The 7,910-nt window shown below is 43.1% G+C and overlaps 1 long non-coding RNA gene across 1 annotated transcript; it reads right to left on the bottom strand.

Annotated features, from left to right (window-relative positions):
- Positions 1-3,001: 3,001 nt before the first annotated feature.
- LOC144898566 (uncharacterized) lies at positions 3,002-7,680 on the bottom strand. The gene is made up of 4 exons (XR_013627456.1): positions 7,591-7,680; positions 7,357-7,469; positions 3,389-3,485; positions 3,002-3,326 (listed from the first exon to the last, which is right to left on the bottom strand). It is a non-coding gene; the product is annotated as an uncharacterized LOC144898566 (long non-coding RNA).
- Positions 7,681-7,910: the final 230 nt, after the last annotated feature.

Raw genomic sequence — 7,910 nt, 5'->3', positions numbered from 1 at the left:
CATATGTTGAGTGGGGGCAGTGGCAGCAGCCCGGTTTGGGGTCAGGTCTATAAAGAAACCAAAACAAGCATTTTCAAGACAACAGAGATGTTTTCCGGCAGGTGTCAAGTCAATAAAAGAAGAGAAAGCCGTACACCTGTTAAGCAAATCAAATATATGAAGGTTGTAAACAGGGTAGGTCAACACAAAGGAACTCAACATCCTTTTTTTACTTAGTCCTTATACTGTAAGTGAATGAAATATATAACAAGTCCACAGATTTAAAGAAACTAAGCTCTATTAATAAGAAAAAAATTTTCATATTGCTTGATGAACAAAATACATTCATAGAGTGTACATGACAACTCTTATCCAGATTTTTCATCAAAGTGTACATTTACCGTACAACAGCCCTGTCATTGCGCCTGTTGGCCGCTAGAGGGTACTGTCGTACAGTTTTAATTTAAGCCCTATATTCATTGACACATTTGACACCTTCACATAATTTTGCCCTTTTAACCAGCAGGGGGCGACAATGTAAACTATACACGGTTTGAAGCAGATTGGCGAATACGTTGGTCACTCGAACTTGAAACATGAGTGATTATATTGCATATGCATATATATAGATATGTATACTTGCAATATTATATAGTAAAACGTGTAGCATGAATATCATGCAAGTGTGCACGTTTCTACTCTTGTTTATTGAATTATTATTGTGCAGGGTGCCTTATTAATATGTTGTTTGTGGAAGTCATGTCCGTCGTTATGTGCCAGTAACGTTACGTGTGTTGGAAAGCACAAAAGCAAACGGTTCTCGATGCGGAAAGATCTAGCACTGTCTGGGATGTACAGCGCGTCTGTGACGTCACACGCTCTTGCACCGATCAGCTGCAGGAACTGACCCACTGAGGCTGACGCAGACACCTGAATGCATCTTCGCGTGGGACTGAGGTGAGTGAAGTTGTGGCTAACGCGTTTCCTGGTGGCGGACATGTGCTTTAAAAGTTTTGTTTTAAACTAGCTGTAGTTGCAGGAAGAAAGAGGAAGGCGGGATTTAAACGCGAAGAGCGTTTTTTCCACGTTTCCTCAACCCTTCCCCCCTCCATGAAGTAACATAGTAATTAACTCAGTGTCACATCAGTGTCATGACTGCCAAAGTGAAGACATTAAAAAATCCAATGCATTGTTGACCTCTTTGCAGGGTTTGGCCTAGACTTTTATATCCTGCTAGTAAAAGTCTCTCATGAGACAATGAATTATTGCTGAACAAAGTCATTTCAAATGTGATTTAATGCTCCCGCAGCTGCCTTAAGGCTTTGGTGTTGAAACAGGCAACATAGATAATCATACCAGATAAAGGCCAGCATGGAGATGGTTTGTCATTGTAATTACAGGCAAACCAGTCTGTCTTGACTGCGCTTAATCTGCCATTCCTTATGGCTTGTGTCCTAAAGGTTGCATTCCTTCTGCTTTCCCTACCCCCCTGAAACCCCCCTCCACCCCTCATCCTTCCTCCTGTACATTTTGGAATACTTAAATGTCCACGTTAATAGATTTGAGAAGGTAAAGTAGAATATGTGTACTGGTTAGGTCCTTTTCATTTATAACAGCAACATATTCATGCATTCATTCATTTTCTACGGCTTTTTCCTCACAAGGGTCGCGGGGGTGCTGGAGCCTATCCCAGCTGTCTTCAGGCGAGACTGGTCGCCAGCCAATCACAGGGCACATATAGACAAACAACCATTCACACTCACATTCATACCTATGGACAATTTGGAGTCGCCAAGTAACCTAGCATGTTTTTGGAATGTGGGAGGAAACCGGAGTACCCGGAGAAAACCCACACATGCACAGGGAGAACATGCAAACTGGAATTGAACCCTGGTCTCCTAGCTGTGAGGTCTGCACGCTAACCACTCGACCGCCGTGCCGCCCCACCAACATATTAATGGAACATATTCTGCACTGGGATATTGAGCCCACTGTGGTGTCATGGTTAGCGTTCTGGACTTTGGAGCTGACACCTTGGGTTCGAATCTCCACTAGTTAGCACCAACGGTATTCCGAAATATAGAGGGTTGGATGAAAGTGCACACAGTTGTGGCAGTGTTGTACTTTGCTGGGTCCTATGTTCAAGGCAAAGCGCTCTAATTTTGTACATCAGGCGCAGCACACCAGCCTTGCGCCAGGCCTATGCAGGCGCACCCACGCCTCCATCCCTCCCACCTGCGCCAAAGTGGCAAAGAGGGAGGAGAGTAGGCGTGAGAGGGTTTAACACAGCCGAGTTTAATCTTAACCAATCAAATGAATTGCTTTTAAATTGCTTTTAAATGGTCCGTACTGGACTGCACATCAGAGGCCACCATGCACGCCATTCCCCACATTGTCATTTTCTTTGTTTCTGTTGGGGGAGGGGGCGATCTGGCACCCATCCAGCTTCAGAGTATTCAGTTTTAAAATGTTGATTTTAGGGGGACAAGCCATTTATTTAGGAGGACGTTGCCATTAAGCAGGCTGCGCTTCACCTGCGCCCTGAATAGACCAGGTCGGAACTGGCAAGCTTTCTCCGCACATTTGGCATGCTGTTTTGTTACGAAATTGTCACTGCGCCAAGCTGAAAATGTGGACTCTTCCCCTGGTGCGCCGCCACACCCACCTCGGCGCAGACCAGTCTACCAAATAACCAATTTTGCTGCACACAGCAGTGCATTGGACCAAATTACCACCCTGCGCCATCTTGCGCTATGCCATGAATATACCAGGTCGGAGCTGGCAAGCTTTTTCCACAACTTTGTCATGCTGTTTTGTTACGAAATTGTCACTGAAAATGTGAATTAGCCAAATTACCACCCTGCGCCATTTTGCGGTGCGCCACGCAATTAGACCTCAAAGTCTCTTTTTGCGTGATGTGTGTATAGAAGTTGTGGACCGTAGTAGTTAGGTATTATTGTAAATTTGTCAACAATGAACAAACAACCCGGTGTTTAAGCCCCCCCCCCTCCCCCCAACATTAAACTGTAACTGGTACTCCACAAAAAATATTTAAAAAGGTGCAATGGTGTGATGAACCCAAATGTGCTTCCTAATATTCGAAAACCTGAGTTAAATCTGACGCACAAATGAGTGTAAAGGTTAAGTTGGTCAATGCCATTTAGCATTATCATGTGACCACATGCCCCATTGAGTGTCCATTGGGTGGCCTATCTCTTCAAGAGCATGCGCAGCCCTGTCACAGAGGGGTCTGGAAGGGTCAGGAGCTCTGAACGCTGACCATCTGGCCCTTTGGGGAGGTGTGGTGGTGGGGTGTTACTGGTTTCCTCACTGGTTGTCTTTGTTCCCTGTAAACAATTGGGACTTAATCTGAGTAGAGATAAGTAAGGGTCACTGTGAAATTGCTCACCATGGCAGCTTTTCTCTTTCTGTATCCTTGAAGGAGACGTCTCTTTTTATCAGGATTCTCCGTGGCTTGCTTGGTGTTTTATCTTAAATGTTGATTTCTAAAATATGAAGTTTTCATTGGAAAAATCAAAAAATGAAAGATTGAAATGTGATTTTGTTCAAATAATAATGAGCTTGTATTATTTTTCTCTTCTTTAAATTCACTCCAATGTCCAATTGTGAAGAAATCTCCCAGGAAAAAGCTCCAAGTGACTATTTGACATCAATTTTTGCACACAGTAATTGTCTCCAGGAGAAGGGGTTGTTTATTTCCCCCTATTATTATTCCAAGTAAGCATTTCTAACACGAGCCAGTGCTCTTCCAATGTGCGTGTTCAGTTGACATCACGCTCTCTATTTATCGTGTCTGATATGACACAGCGGCATGCAATGCATCACTCTGATGTGTATTTGTTGGCATAACAAAAGCCGTGTCATCGAGCTAGAATACCAATAGGGATGGAAAATTGTGAGGGGGGCTTTGGTTTCTCTCGAGTCATTTGAAATATTGATCCATAAAGGGCAAATCTATTACTCGCAACACCCTCGCTGATCATTAGATGGTAAAACAACCACCAATGAGGCGGGCAGATGCTCCTCTTGAGCCTTTCAGAGGCACTAAGTGCTGCACTGGACCCTCAGTACAGATGGTACAAGGGCCACCATTATGGACGTGGGGATTAATGCTATTGTTTCACACTTTTTTCTAACATGATGTGGTAGGATGAACTAAACAGGTGGTCCTTAAAGTCGCATTCATCATTTGGGTGGGGTTGACAGTTTGCTCGGTATTTAAAAAGGTATTCTGTTTTGTTTTCCACAAGATATATTTACTATACATCCAGACATTAGCAATTTACTGGGCGAGGAACCATATTGGGTAGCCTGAGTTTGTCCAATATTAGACTGCGATTGGCTGGCGACCAGTCCAGGGTGTACCCCGCCTCACGCCCGAAGACAGCTGGGATAGGCTCCAGCACCCCCGCGACCCTCGTGAGCAAAAGCGGTAGAAAATGAATGAATTAATGAATAGTATATATACAAAGCTTTTTAGTGGGTGAAGAACTAGATTTGGCAACATAACTGGTTATTGTGATGGAAAAATTTTGACATTTTTTCCACAACATTATTCAGCAAGGACCTTGGAAGGTCTTATTTTCCCCAAAATGTCATTGTAATACATCAAGATATTAACCTTTTAAGTGTTGATGTGGGCCGAAGAACCATCGTCAGTAACCTACCTGGGTATTCAGGTAGATAGAATTACCCCCACCCCGAACCCCACCCCCACCCTGTTTATTGGACAAGTAAACTAAGTGGATATTTGAAAAGGATCTTGGTGATTAGAAGTTCTTATTTTCCCCAGAATGTACATCAATTAGCCTTTTTTGGGTTAGGAACCATCATTGGTAAATTCCTTGGGAATTCTAACAAGGAACCATACTTGGTCCGTGTTGAAGAACCATTTATGGTGACTTATGGGGTTCTTTGATAAGGATCTGGGTGGGGTGTTTTTCTCAATTTATTTTTGGAAAGAGTCAAACGGCAGATTGCTTATTTGGCAAACAACCAAATTTGTTCACTTCAGTGAGTTTTAATAAGGATCTTTTTTTCAACATATCATTAGTAAACATGAAGAAGCCTTTCATTGTGTGTTATGTAAGAGTCTTGCTATGTAGCCTAATAATTGACAAGGATCTTTCAATGAATGGCCCATAAATGGGTAAGGGTAATGATTATTTGCCTCATGTAAAATGTTTTCCATTTGGAGACCATACTTGTGGACCTTTTTACCAGAGCAAGGAACAGTCTGTTCCTCAGATGAGTCGGAAACAGCATAATGGTAATGTTGTTGGGTTTTTTTTAAGGAGTAAAACATCACCAGAAATGGAATACATGCTGATGATATCCTTGCTAGCATTCTCCTACAATATTTGCCAAAATGCTTTGGCGTGTCCAAGGTCATCATCTTGAGCTCAAACAGAGGGGAGGCTGACAATCTGACAATGGACAGCAGGTTAAAACAGATGCTGGAAAATGAAGCGAGGCAGCTGGATGCGGGCAGCCAGATGTTACATGCCTCAAATATCTGGCAAGCTCATAGTTGAGCGTATAGCGTGCACGTTTTAAGCCAAATGCAACTGTACGACGACTGTATGAGGGAACATGACATAGTGGACAATTGGATCATTAAAGCCATTCCTACAAAGGCTATGGCCCCTCCCCCACTTGAAAGGAGATGTCAAAGGTCTGTGACCTTTTCCATTTATGTGCATTGATCCCCTCTGGGAGAGGGTGGGGCCTTCTTCTGAAAGCCCTCTGCCGTCAGCTGTTATATCTTAGTTTCACCTGCAGGAAGTGGTTTTATTTTATTCCATTGTTTGGCTCTGCAATTATTAGCCCATCCATCAAGCATTTTTTTCTCCTCTTTGTGCATCTTAAATGCAAAGTAGTCACATGTAGATTATTATTCATAATCATCTTGAATAATTGAATGATGAATATTTCCAGATTGCACATGCACATTAAAAATACAGTTTTATTTTTCAAGGGGGGTTATTATGCTTTTTTTGGACCCTGGACTGATCGTCGGCCACAGGGCACATATAGACAAACAACCATTCACACTCAAATTCATACCTATGGACAATTTGGAGTCGACAATTAACCTAGCATGTTTTTGGAATGTGGGAGGAAACTGGAGTACCCCATGCTGGAGCCTATCCCAGCTGTCTTCAGACGAGAGGCGGGGTACACCCTGGACTGGTCGCCAGCCAATCACAGGACACATATAGACAAACAACCATTCACACTCACATTCATACCTATGGACAATTTGGAGTCACCAATTAACCTAGCATGTTTTTGGAATGTGGGAGGAAACTGGAGTACCCGGAGAAAACCCATGCATGCACAGGGAGAACATGCAAACTCCACACAGAGATGGCCGAGGGTGGAATTGAACTCGGGTCTTCTAGCTGTGAGGCCTGCGTGCTAACCACTCGACACGTGCAGCCATAAATAGTTACAATGTTGTATTCTCTTGTTAAACGATGCCAAAGGAATGGCTCTGAACGCTTGGTTTCAGTTTTTTCTAACACTGGCTCACTGTGATGTCACATTGGGCCTTGGTGACTTCCTTATATGGGTGTGCCCAGGAAAAAGCTTTGTTTTGTCAAAGATTTCTCCATGTTAGCACGGTGAAATGACTTCTAGGTTTGTTCATTTTTGACGGAAACATAACTTAACATAACTAAAGAGGCAAGCATCAGGCAGAAGTGGTTGGAGTTGCAGATTCCAGGTGAAGACTAAGACTGTATTGTGAACATGCAACGAAGCTGTGATGCCTTTCCAACGTGATTTGGTCATGAAGAAGAGCAGGCTGTACGTAACAATCGATCATTATTTTAACTATGTAAGTAAGAGGTTGTCTGTGTAGCATTATAGAGTGTGCTTACTGGGAGCGTCTGTCCTATATGACTCACCGATGTCTGGAGTTGCTAATAGCCTTTTTCCACCAGCTTTTTTAAACACAGGTAGTACCTCAAAAAAACGTGTAATGACCACATTTCAACTACCCATGTTGTGTCAAGATTGTGTGCACACAGTAAACCTAGTAGACCCATGTTAACACTCTTTGAATCCATACACGGTAAGTCAGGGGTCTTTTTCTTTGGCTTTTTTCCAACACTTACTCCAAAATATATATATTTTTTATAATTGTAGGATCTCTTTTAAAATATTAAACTGTTACTTAAAAGATCACCTGTGCAGTTAGTGGTGGCAGTTTGACCCTGGAACAGATTAATTCAAATTCCCATGGGGAAAATGTCGGGTTCCACTGAGGTTCCCTACTTTTCTGTGCACCCCCACGCATGTTTGGGATCAAAGTTGAAGTAACTCCCTGATGAAAACAAATGGAGCCTTTACCGGAACGACCCATCGTGTCGTCCGTCAGGGACGTCAGTGTCCAAAATGAAGGTCAAAGGGTCGCGTGTGATGGCATATCCAGGTGAAGGAGGTGTTTTCTGTTCGCCTGTTGGCTAGAGAAGGAAAAAGTTCAAACCTGTTTCATACTGTTAAGGATTGTGACTCACATTGTCACATTTCTGTATTACACAGGCATGTGAGCTCATGAAGAGCACTTAGTAAGATTATCCTCACTCTTGCCATTGAAAACATGGAAAGCATCCAGTGGCGAATCCCCTCTCATGGAGTACTGTTATAGAACAACTTGTTCTCACAGACTGTTCTGCCGTATACACAACCCCCTCCCAGTCCTCCTCCTTCCTCCCATTTGTTCACAGACACCAACCCCCTGGTGGAACAGAAGCGGGCCACCAAGCATTCCTTGCGTGCTGTTTTCTTTATTTGTATTTTTTTTAAAGAGTACACTGTGTGCTGTACCACCGGCTTGCTTAGAAAGACTTTCAGGTTGAGGCTCATTGTTTTGGTTCCCAGTGATGCTGAGATAAACATTGTCT

Source organism: Doryrhamphus excisus, linkage group LG6 (genome assembly GCF_037039965.1).
Source record: "Doryrhamphus excisus strain RoL-2023G ecotype Guam linkage group LG6, RoL_Dexc_Guam_v1.1, whole genome shotgun sequence".
Lineage (NCBI taxonomy): Eukaryota > Metazoa > Chordata > Actinopteri > Syngnathiformes > Syngnathidae > Doryrhamphus > Doryrhamphus excisus.
The sequence above is the reverse complement of the archived record's forward strand: the minus strand, read 5'-3'. Positions and strand labels throughout refer to the sequence as shown.